Source organism: Neoarius graeffei, chromosome 9, assembly GCF_027579695.1.
Source record: "Neoarius graeffei isolate fNeoGra1 chromosome 9, fNeoGra1.pri, whole genome shotgun sequence".
Taxonomy (NCBI): domain Eukaryota; kingdom Metazoa; phylum Chordata; class Actinopteri; order Siluriformes; family Ariidae; genus Neoarius; species Neoarius graeffei.
Window position 1 is genome coordinate 84,914,704 of NC_083577.1, and position 12,901 is coordinate 84,927,604.

The 12,901-nt window shown below is 43.3% G+C and overlaps 1 protein-coding gene across 1 annotated transcript in view; it reads left to right on the top strand.

Moving 5' to 3' along the window:
• The window catches only part of fstl1b (follistatin-like 1b), a 216,913-nt gene that overhangs the window by 134,468 nt on the left and 69,544 nt on the right, over positions 1-12,901 (top strand). The window lies entirely within an intron of this gene.

Here is a 12,901-nt window from a genome sequence, read left to right on the forward strand (position 1 = left end):
GAAAGAAGAAGAAAATAGGTCTTGACTTTTGTACAAACTTGAAGTAGAAGCTGGAGCAGAAGAGATGTACTGTAAGTGATAGAGAACAAATGTATATTTAAAAAAAAAGGTCTAAGGCAGGCATCACCAAATGGCGGACCTCGGTCCAGATCCGGACCCAGTGATGGTTCTGTCCGGACCCGTGACCAATGGTAAATTCACGAGATTAAGTAATTTTCATGAAGCATTATTTTGGACGGTCGTGGCTATTGACAGCGGGCGCTGCTACTCCAGTTAATATGACAATAGCGTCACTCAGTTGAGCCAATAAAATCGTTAGTTTACCCAGCACGGGCGGCACGGTGGTGTAGTGGTTAGCGCTGTCGCCTCACAGCAAGAAGGTCCTGGGTTCGAGCCCCGGGGCCGGCGAGGGCCTTTCTGTGTGGAGTTTGCATGTTCTCCCCGTGTCCGCATGGGTTTCCTCCGGGTGCTCCGGTTTCCCCCACAGTCCAAAGACATGCAGGTTAGGTTAACTGGTGACTCTAAATTGACCGTAGGTGTGAATGTGAGTGTGAATGGTTGTCTGTGTCTATGTGTCAGCCCTGTGATGACCTGGCGACTTGTCCAGGGTGTACCCCGCCTTTCGCCCGTAGTCAGCTGGGATAGGCTCCAGCTTGCCTGCGACCCTGTAGAAGGATAAAGCGGCTAGAGATAATGAGATGAGATGAGTTTACCCAGCGCACCACAGCACAGCAACAAGCAGAGAGGAAGAGAGTTAAGTTCAGAGACAACCGACCGAGACAACATGGCTTGCTCCAAAAGGCGGCGGAAAGTAGACAAGGAAAATCGTTGTTTTGAAGATGAATGGACGGAGAAATATATGTTCATTCTTCCGGCGAGCAGTTCAAAACCAGTGTGCCTCATATGCTCCGAAAACGTGGCATTAATTAAAAGCGGCAACGTGAAGCGCCACTACGAAACGAAGCACAGCTCTTTTGAGCAAAGTTATCCCCTGAAGTCTGAGCTGAGGGCACGCAAAATAACCCAACTGCAAGTACAGTATGACAGGTCTACCCGACTCATCACACATACAGTACATTTACAGCCCAGCAACGTGCAAACGAATGTTCCTTAAAAGTAGTGTGGATTTTGGGGCAACATAAACACATTGGAGTGTGTTCCCTGGTCTAATCAAAGGAGCACTGCACACCTCGACTATGTTTGGATCGACTTACAGCTGTGAGGCAGCTTTTTCCACTATGAACATTGTCAAAACCAAGTACCGTTCTAGGCTCAACAATGAACATCTACATATCTGCATGAGAATGGCACTAACTCCATTCCAACCAAGATTTAAATCACTGGCAGGTCAGCCACATGCCCGTTTTTCTCATTAAGAAGAGTAAAAGAAGAATTAAAAGAGAAAAGTTCAAAGAAAAATGTTCTGTTTGCATTTCCCCCCCAAAAAGCCACTTGTTTTCTGAAGATGTGGACTTTTTTTTCTTGAAAAGTAGGCCCTCATTTTTTTAGGCTGGGACCTCCTTATTTTAAGAACAAAGAAGAGAAAATGTGAAATTGATGCTCTGTTTGCACTTTTTAGTTAATGCTTTCTGAGTTGACTTTTTTACTTGAAGTGTAGGCCTTCAATTCTTCAGGTTGGGACCGCTTTAATTTAAGAGAAAAAGGAGTTATTCCACTCTGTTTGCACTTTTTTATTTATTTTATTCTGAGGTTTCTGTTTTCTTTAATCTGAAATAAAGGCCTTGAATTTATTTTCCTGGGACGACTTTTATTTATGGTAAAAGAGATAGTTGTGGGCGGCACGGTGGTGTAGTGGTTAGCGCTGTCGCCTCACAGCAAGAAGGTCCTGGGTTCGAGCCCCGGGGCCGGCGAGGGCCTTTCTGTGCGGAGTTTGCATGTTCTCCCCGTGTCCGCGTGGGTTTCCTCCGGGTGCTCCGGTTTCCCCCACAGTCCAAAGACATGCAGGTTAGGTTAACTGGTGACTCTAAATTGACCGTAGGTGTGAATGTGAGTGTGAATGGTTGTCTGTGTCTATGTGTCAGCCCTGTGATGACCTGGCGACTTGTCCAGGGTGTGCCCCGCCTTTCGCCCGTAGTCAGCTGGGATAGGCTCCAGCTTGCCTGCGACCCTGTAGAAGGATAAAGCGGCTAGAGATAATGAGATGAGATGAGATAGTTGTGCACTCAGTTCATTTCCTGCATTGGAAATGAACAATAAATATTGTTGAAACCATATGAAAATGTGGACATAGGGGAAGACTATAAGACACAAGCTGGACTTCGGTTCGTATGGAATCAATTTTGTGCCAAAATGTTCATACAATACTTTTGAAATATCAAACAAAAACGACAAATCAAAATACAAAAAAACAAAAAAAAGTTAAATTTTTTAGACTGGCAAACAAATTATTTGTGTAATCATGCAAAATATCAGTCTATTACCCTTCAGAAACCTTTTATTTTTGTTCCGCGTCTTTCTCAGTTTTGTTTGACGCAATTTATTTTGGTTGCGATTCCAGCTTTCTCGTTTGCGCTCCCTGACTTTTTGCTTGCAGTTTTGGCACAAACTTCACATGTGGGTGGGCTGTCCAGGAATGCATTCCCATTGGGTAACTTGTGTTTGACTGACAGCTATGCTCAGCCATTCCCTACTCGGATTCTGGCGGACTGTTTGACGAGTGACCGATCCATTGACGGTAAACAAGGATTGAGTGGACTTCAGTGGCGACTATGATATTGAATTTACACTTTGTTGAATTAAGGGATCAATGGATCGGTCACTCGTCAAACAGTCCGCCAGAATCCGAGTAGGGAATGGCTGAGCATAGCTGTCAGTCAAACACAAGTTAGCCAATGGGAATGCATGCCTGGACAGCCCACCCACACGTGAAGTTTGTGCCAAAACTGCAAGCAAAAAGTCAGGGAGCGCAAACGAGAAAGCTGGAATCGCAACCAAAATAAATTGCGTCAAACAAAACTGAGAAAGACGCGGAACAAAAATAAAAGGTTTCTGAAGAGTAATAGACTGATATTTTGCACGATTCCACGAATAATTTGCTTGCCAGTCTAAAAAAATTGACTTTTTTGTTTTTTTGTATTTTGATTTGTCGTTTTTGTTTGATATTTCAAAAGTATTGTATGAACATTTTGGCACAAAATTGATTCCATAGGTTCGGACCTTCTACTTGGACAAAATTTAATAACTGGACCTCAGTGACTTTTAATTGAATACCCCTGGTCTAAGGTGTATAGTGTACAGTGAGGTTCACTACAAATAAATGGAGAGGAAAAAAGTTGCCTTGAGTCTTGAAAAATGTTGATACGTATTTCCACCAGAACATTAATCTGAATGTAGTGGCAGTGAATGAATAAAACACAGAATGAAAGAAAAATGTGAAGGGAAGGTGAGGGTGGGGAAGGCAAAAACCTGAAGCACACTGTGTTTTGTTTATTTTTATTATACAGAGGAAAATGATTTTCTCTTGATGACCCAGTGCTGCCCTCTACAGTAGACTTCGATAGGCATGGTGACATGGGTATCATGAAAGCATCATTTCCCAAAGGTCTCACAGCTGGTTTGTCGTCTAGCAAGAGAGGGCTCCGAATCCCATTATAGTACATATTACAGTGAGGGTTATGCTCTTAATGTGAGGGAAAATTTTACCCAGAAGGGTGGAATGAATAATAAAGACATGACTGATTGCACAATTAAGAAGGGAGAATGTTTTAGAGGAGAGGTGAGATAAAGTTATAACTTGGTGCTTGGCAATAAAGGAAACATAACTCTACCCAGGCTTGTAGTACTCGAGTCTGACTCGTGCCCTAATTTTAAGGACTTGGACTTGAGCACTGATGACTCGGACTCGTGCATTAACTGCATTCGGACTCGTAAATTGGAGACGAGGGCTTGGATGTTTTTCTTTATTTTTTGTAACATGCCATAATAATTTGGCACAAGATATTTATATCTACATTCATTTTTGTACTAATTTTGTGCTAGAGTGTCACATCTGTGCGCTCCGGACAGCGCGCATGCCAAGCGGACTCTCGCGCACACGCCCTAAACGACTCCCATCTGCACAGGATTAAGGTGCAATCAGCATGCCGATATAAAAACTGTGAAAACACACTTACTTTGCGAAGTATTGAGTTGCATTGCTGATACGTTACCGAGCCTTATTTCCTTGTTTGGTTTCCTGATCCCTGATTTCCTGTTTCTCGTCTTTGATTCTGCCGAGTCTACAATAGCCTGTTTGTCTCGCTCGACCTATCACCTGTTTCACCGTTTTATGATTTTGCCTGCCGTTCTGGATTGTTTACCGTCTTCACTTGTATTAATAAACACACCTTCTGCACTTACATCCGTCTCCCAACCATCTCTGACAGAATACTTCACACTCCCTGATAAAGAGAAGCACATTCACCTGTTCATACGGCATGTTCAGGAACAAACTAACGTTAATGGCGCTGAAACAGACACCGTCACATGGTGCGGTTGGAGACTCGACTCGGATCAATACTGGACTTGAATTGGACTCGACTCAAATTTTTTTTAATGACTTGGATTTGGGGTGGCACGGTGGTGTAGTGGTTAGCGCTGTCGCCTCACAGCAAGAAGGTCCGGGATCGAGCCCCGTGGCCGGCGAGGGCCTTTCTGTGCAGAGTTTGCATGTTCTCCCAGTGTCCGCGTGGGTTTCCTCCGGGTGCTCCGGTTTCCCCCACAGTCCAAAGACATGCAGGTTAGGTTAACTGGTGACTCTAAATTGACCGTAGGTGTGAATGTGAGTGTGAATGGTTGTCTGTGTCTATGCGTCAGCCCTGTGATGACGGCGACTTGTCCAGGGTGTACCCCGCCTTTCACCTGTAGTCAGCTGGGATAGGCTCCAGCTTGCCTGCGACCCTGTAGAACAGGATAAAGCGGCTAGAGATAATGAGATGAGATGAGACTTGACTCGGACTTGAACACTGGGGACTCGAGACTGGACTCGGACTCGAGGTTTAGTGACTCGACTACAACACTGAAAAAGCAAAGGTTCTATCTGTGAAAGTAAAGGTGCCAAGATTTATGCTTTACCAGAGTATTTGCACCTTTTGAACCCTTGCTAAAGTGATACACTTGAAAACTGTTTATACTTTTTCTCAGATAAAGCAGCAATCGTACCAAAAACAATTCAGACAAACCAAGTCACAGGATGTGAAAGACATGCCGTTGCTTTTGGTAGCAGTTGCTTTCACTTTATCTCGAAAAACTTTGGCCTGCGGATTCATGAGACAGTAGAATACACGTTGGCGGGACTGTTGTGTCTTCGGTTGGTAAAAATAGATAGATAGATAGATAGATAGATAGATAGATAGATAGATAGATAGATAGATAGATAGATAGATAGATAGATAGATAGATAGATGAGCTAATTATTACATTACAGTCACAGTGATTTTTTGTCTCACTCTTTTCTTACTGTTGCTGGGAAAAAAGTCTTATCCACTGACAACCATTGGTTTTTAGCTCATCCAGCCGTGGGCCAGGCCAGATGAGCTTATGCGATCACGCATCGTCCATCCGTCATCCGTCTGTCATCTGTCATCATCCATCATCGTCGTCTGTCCACAATTTACAATAATTGCTATTCCTCCTACAGGATTAATCAGATTTCAATCGAATTCACATGCAGTGTTCCCCAGGTGGGTATGCATAAAAGTTGTCAAGATAGTCAAAATACCTGTAATATTTACGATTTTATGGGTATCTGAAATTTTTGGGTGACTCATCACATTATACGCTACTCTTCATAAACTGCCAGGATGTTTTCACTGAAACTCATCCAGAAGACTCTAAAGCCTTCTCTATTCCAGCAAGAGTTGTTCACCAGGTGGCGCCACCTACCATAGATGAAGCTACAGAGGGGTCACGTGCAATTTCACGAAAATCAGATTTTGATCAAACTCGTATGGAATATTCCCCAGGTTGGTTTGTATAAAAGTTGCCAAGATGGTGGCGCCACTGTCATATTTAACATTTTATGGGCGTTTGAAAATTTTGGGTGACTTGTCAGATTAAATGCTACTCTCCGTAAACTGCTGGGACATTTTCACTGAAACTCACTCAGAAGACTCTAAAGATATATTCCAACAAGAATCGTTCACCACGTGGTGCCACCTGCTATGGATGCGGCTACACAGGGGTCATATGCAATTTCACAAAAATCGTTACTCCTCCTACAGGATTGATCAGATTTCAAACTCACACACAACAGCAGTGGCCGGTATGAGCTACAACTTCATTGAGGCTTTTTTGTTTGTTTGTTTGTTTGTTTGTTTGTTTGTTTGTTTGTTTGTTTGTTTGTTTGTTTGTTTGTTTGTTTGCTTGCTTTGTGGGGGTGGTGATAAAATTGCAGTACGATGGGGTCATGGTTAGCACTGTTGCCGCACAGCAAGAAGGTTCTGGGTTTGAGCCCAGTGAATGACAGGGGGCCTTTCTGTGTGGAGTTTGTGTGTTCTCCACGTGGGTTTCCTCCGGGTGCTCCGGTTTCCCCTACAGTCCAAAGACATGGTTAGGTTAACTGGCTACTCCATAGGTGTGAATGTTTGAAAGGAGAAAACCTCTATAATAATCCAGTAGAAGGCGATGGGAAACCACTACTGTAAACGTTCCCTAGAAACTCTGATGGATGTCAGAGCCGGACCTGCCATCAGACAGAACACTAAAGAAGAAGAAGAAGAGGTGGTAAAATTCAGTTGTTGCTTTTTTCCTTCTGCATTCATTTGTTAAACACTTTTATCCAAAATAACATACAGTAAAGCTGAAGACATGAGAGTTAAGGATCCAACAGTGACTGCAGTACTGGAATTTGAACACACAAACTTCTGATCAGTAGTCCAGAACCGTAACTGCTGAGCCAACACTGCCCCTTTAGCAAGGTTGGTAGATCTTGTTAACAATGTTGTCAGCTCTGGGGAAAACAGGAGGAGTCTCTTTCCCTGGAGGTTATCTGTTGCTGAGCATGCAGTGGAATCTTACTCTAAAATCCAGGAAACTTAAAATCTCTCATTTGATGGCAACCTACTGCCTTTCTCTCTCAAATGGACAACCAAACACAGGACACGGTGAAAACAAAGGCACACAAACTCCAAGACAAGGAAGCATTTACTTAATAGCTTCCCAGGTGCATGAACACAGCCAAATACCAACTGTTAACAAAAATACAGTACCAGTCAAAAGTTTGTACACCCCTCCTCATCAGTGTTGTAGTCGAGTCACTAAACCTCAAGTCCGAGCCCAGTCTCGAGTCCCCAGTGTTCAAGTCCGAATCAAGTCCAAGTCATTAAAGAAAATTTCGAATCGGGTCTACTATTGATCCAAGTCGAGTCCGAGAACAAGACTCCATCGGCACCATTTGACGGTGGCTGTTGCTGCCTTTATGTGAAAGCGTCTCTGCTACTGTGTCGGACTAACGTTACTGCTCGACCACCCCATTTTAATTAACAGGCTACAGATACATAGCTTGTTCATCGCTCAGCAAGCCCCACCCACTATCAAGAGGGCAAATAACATGAGAGAGGGTTAACACTAGCTAGTTCATCGCTCAGCAAGCCCCGCCCACTATCAACAGAGCAATGAACATAGTGTGTCACTTCCTTCTCTGGGTGGAGTCTTACCAAATGACGATTGAAGTTCGAGGTCGTCCCCGTCGTCTCCTCGATAGTTCTTCTACATATGGAACACACAGCAGTGCATTTTTTCCCACTGCACGAGAAGACTGTAGAAGCAAAGCAGACAATCCTAGCGGCGTTCTCTCTAGGCATTTTAGCGCCATTAACGTTAGTTTGTTCCTGAGCATGACGTATGAACAGGTGAACGTGCATTCTCTTGCACAAAATTAGTATAAAAATTAATGCAAATATCTTATGCCAAATTATTATGGCATGTTACAAAAAAATAAAGAGAAAATCTGAGTCCTCGTCTCCAATTTATGAATCCAAATGCAGTTAACGCACGAGTCCGGGTCATCAGTGTTCAAGTCCAAGTCAAATCACAAGTCTTTCAAATTAGGGCACGAGCCGGACTCGAGTACTATAAGCCTGCTCCTTATTCACAGGTTTTTCTGTATTTTGTATTTTCTACATTGTAGAACAATACTGAAGACATCAAAACTATGAAATAACATCTGGAACATATATGGAATACTGTAGTAAACAAAAAAAGTGTTAAAAAACAAAATACCATTTCATATTTTAGATTCTTCAAAGTATCCACTGTTTACCTTGATGACACTTTGTACACTGTTGGCATTATCTTAACCAGCTTCATGAGGGAGTCACCTGGAATGCTTTTCAATTAAGACGTGTGCCTCGTCAAAAGTTAATTAGTGGACGAGTTTCTTGCCTTCTTCATGCATTTGACATCATCAAATAGTAAATAATAAAAATACAGTAAATAACCCTACTCCACAGCACAACTGTAGTAATCCATATTATGTCAAGAACCACTCAACTAAGTAAAGAGAAACGACATCCATCATTACTTTAAGACATGAAGCGTCTTTTAAGGAATAAAAATAAAGAAAAAACATTGAATTCGAAGGTGTGTCCAAATTTTGACTGGAACTACACATAGTTGTTTGAACGAAAAGCTTGCCAGACAATGTTTAAAAAGCCAACGATAACAGAAGCAGTACATCTGCGGTTGAAGAACAAATGTCATTCTGCACTACACACGAGGGCATCAGGTTCATGATGTGATATTATATGCAAGTCACAAACAAACTGAATGAGTGGATTTTATTTATGTTTACCCCAACTCAAAGATGTCAGATTTTCCTTGTTTAAAACTGTGGTGTTGCCGCAAGCACTTTTTACATTTTGTGCTGGTGGAGAGGTAACTGCATGTGATCAATCAGTGGGGTGCACTAATTTTAGCTCCACTGATACATTGAAGTCCCAGTTCAGCTCACATGGTACCAGGGCAAATACAGCACAAAGGCATGTTCATGATGCCTAATACAGTATGTTGATTTTGCGTGCCACACAGTAAAGGCTGTATTTCTAAGAAATGAAACGTAAAAGGAGAAGAACTGAAAAATATATTTTAAATATATTTTACAGTGGGCGGCACGGTGGTGTAGTGGTTAGTGCTGTTGCCTCACAGCAAGAAGGTCCGGGTTCGAGCCCCGTGGCCGGCGAGGGCCTTTCTGTGCGGAGTTTGCATGTTCTCCCCGTGTCCGCGTGGGTTTCCTCCGGGTGCTCCGGTTTCCCCCACAGTCCAAAGACATGCAGGTTAGGTTAACTGGTGACTCTAAATTGACTGTAGGTGTGAATGTGAGTGTGAATGGTTGTCTGTGTCTATGCGTCAGCCCTGTGATGACCTGGCGACTTGTCCAGGGTGTACCCCGCCTTTCGCCCGTAGTCAGCTGGGATAGGCTCCAGCTTGCCTGCGACCCTGTAGAACAGGATAAAGTGGCTACAGATAATGAGATGAGATGAGACGTCCCAGCAGTTTACAAAGAGTAGTGTTTAATGTGACGAGTCGCCGAAAAATTTCAGACACCTATAAAATTGTAACTATGACAAGTGGCGCCACCGTCTGGGCAACCTTTATACAAACCAACCTGGGGAACATTCTATACGAGCTTGATCAAAATCTGATCACTCCTGTCAGAGGAGTAGCGATTTTCGTGAAATTGCAAGTAACCCCTGTGTAGCCGCATCCATGGTAGGTGACGCCACCTGGTGAACAATTCTTGTTGGAATAGAGAAGTCTTTAGAGTCTTCTGGGTGAGTTTCAGTGAAAACGTCCCAGCAGGGGCGGCACGGTGGTGTAGTGGTTAGCGCTGTCGCCTCACAGCAAGAAGGTCCGGGTTCGAGCCCCGTGGCCAACGAGGGCCTTTCTGTGTGGAGTTTGCATGTTGTCCCCGTGTCCGCGTGGGTTTCCTCCGGGTGCTCCGGTTTCCCCCACAGTCCAAAGACATGCAGGTTAGGTTAACTGGTGACTCTAAATTGAGCGTAGGTGTGAATGTGAGTGTGAATGGTTGTCTGTGTCTATGTGTCAGCCCTGTGATGACCTGGCGACTTGTCCAGGGTGTACCTCGCCTTTCGCCCATAGTCAGCTGGGATAGGCTCCAGCTCGCCTGCGACCCTGTAGAAGGATAAAGCGGCTAGAGATAATGAGATGAGATGAGATTACAGGTAATATGACTATCTTGACAACTTTTATGCACGTCCACCTGCAGAACATTGTGTGTGAGTTTGACTGAAATCTGATCAATCCTGTAGGAGTAGCGATTTTTGTAAATTGTGGACGGATAACGCGTGATCGCATAAGCTCATCCAGCTGGATGAGCTAAAAACTATTAGAATGAGTGCAGTATAAATCATTATATAATTAATAGCTACATGAAGAACTGCTTTGTTACGTCTTCCTTTATTGTTAACGGACAAATAATCCATCGCGTAGGAAATCTTTAAATAGGAGAATGTATTATTGCTGTTGGTTTACAGAAGCAGTAATAAGGAGGTGTGTGTGTGTGCGCTTTCTCATATTTCCTTGCTATGAAATAAATAAAGTAACTTGTTTTTCTGCTGCAGCGGCACTTTTCTAGCCCTCACTTGCATCAGTGTGTTTTGATAAGTCTGTCTCCAGCTTCACGAGCTGCTGTGCTCCAGCTAAAGGCTCGTCCATGCTGGCTGTAAGTCGAGCACAATTTCCCTCCCAGTGGAGCGCCATTCGTTACAGGAGCAGGAGGGAAGCGCTTTATACCCCCCATGCCCTTCTTTTCAAGGAGAACATCCTGTTGTCAGGGTAACAAGAGGCAGGCGGCCTGATGGGAGTTTGTGGGAAGCAGAGAGAGTTATGCCATTTATAGAGAGTGATATTTATCCTCCCTCCTGAGACTCTGCGTGTGTGTGTGTGTGTGTGTGTGGTGTGTGTGTGTGGTGTGTGTGTGTGGTGTGTGTGTGTGGTGTGTGTGTGTGAGCTTCCTGTGCTATTGAATTGATTGTCTTTTTGACTGTAATATCAAACCATCATATCCATCAGGTTGTGTTTTCAAGTAGCTGGACTATAAAGACAGAATACACTCAGCAATCTCTTTTTAAGGTTTAAATGGAAACCTCATAAAGCATAAGATGCAATTTGGATCGCGTTTATTGGACACAGAGGTCAGAGGTCATGAGTGAGGGTGTGCATGAAGAGCTGCTGCCTGTATCACTTCTGCATAATTTATTTAACTTATTCTATGAATTCATTATTTAAAAGAAATAATAATAATAATTCAAAATATTCTTGTAATAAATGTGAGTGTGAATGGTCGTCTGTGTCTACGTGTCAGCCCTGTGATGACCTGGCGACTTGTCCAGGGTGTACCCCGCCTTTCGCCCGTAGTCAGCTGGGATAGGCTCCAGCTCGCCTGCGACCCTGTAGAGCAGGATAAAGCGGCTAGAGATAATGAGATGAGATGAGATATTCTTGTAATAATTCATGCACAAACACTTTGTGCCCCTTTAGTGCTTTTTTGCACTCTTTTCTCAACATTTTTTGTCAGCATGTTCCCTGAAATGTAGACAGAATTTTAATTTAATTTATTTCAAGTTCCCATTTCTGAACTTTAGACAACACATGGGGACTTGGCAAATGCTGACGGTTAGTTTGAATAGCCGTTTGGTGAAAATCCCATGATGTTATGAAGAAAACTTGTTAGGTCGTTTCCTAAAGGCCCAGTGTAACGAATGCACTCGATCGCAGCCTTGCTTTCACTAACAAGCTCTCCAAGGGAAGCTAATTATCCAGATCTGGAGCTATGGTGCAGGTTTGGGAAACTCTTCCAGTCCTGAGATGAGCAGCTCTCGGTGGAGTTAAAGACGAGCCCGACTGAGCAACTCTTTTGTTTAATGCTATCACTCCATCTAGTGTTGAGCTTGTGTAATGGTGTCCTTTTAAACCCCTTTGCGACGTGTACAGTATAGTCCGGGTGGAAATAATGATCCGAGCAGAAAGTGCATGAAATTTAGTATTTTTAAAATGCATTAATGAATAAACAGTTATAAAAAGAAACAAGTGTTCCCAGGTAAAACAAACCTCGCCCGGTAGCACTTATGATGAATATGAAGGAAGATATCACGAAAAAAAAAATCGGTTCCCTATGGGTCCGTGTGGCTCCTGCTTATAAATAAAATAGTTTTCTGATCCCATGTCCATTCAGTAAATATAGCGTATATATTTACTCTATGAGGCAGTAGCCACAAAAATGAAGCGTAATCCAAAAATCAACATTTTTTTAAAAAATCACAGAAGTAAAATATACCAAGTGTTTGTACTTTATATTATTCTCCTCTTATCTCTTAGAGTTTTCGAAACTGAAACCGCCGAACCGAAGCTGACATACACACGCTGTCGCCATGACCCAAACTCTTATTTTCCGGAAATGGCCCGGCGCTTGAGCTCAATGGAACGCGCTTTCCCTCTGTAATAAGCATAAACATGTCTGAAAGCGATTTCTTTAGTTTAGTCCGTTTATTTCGAATGGTGAACCGAATTGTATACGCTCACCGGCCATTTTAATCAGAACACGTGTATGCGTATGCGCAGTGCGCGACTGTTACACTCTTACATTCTTACAGCACGATGACGTAGTGGCTCGCGCCTCTACTATATGAGGCAGTAGACACAACAAAAACAATTTTGACCTTTTTGGTGACCTTGACCGGACGACCCTCAAAATGTGGCGGGTCTATTTGAGACCAGTGCCCATCTATCCTGGAAGACTGATCCAGCCGTTTTCCCGTAATATCGTTTACCATAAAAACAAAGAAACCCGACTGAAAACAATACCTCGCCCCGCTTACTCCGTATCGGGCGAGGTAACAAAGACTGAAGCAACGTTGTATGAGAAGGTGTGTCCAAACCTTTA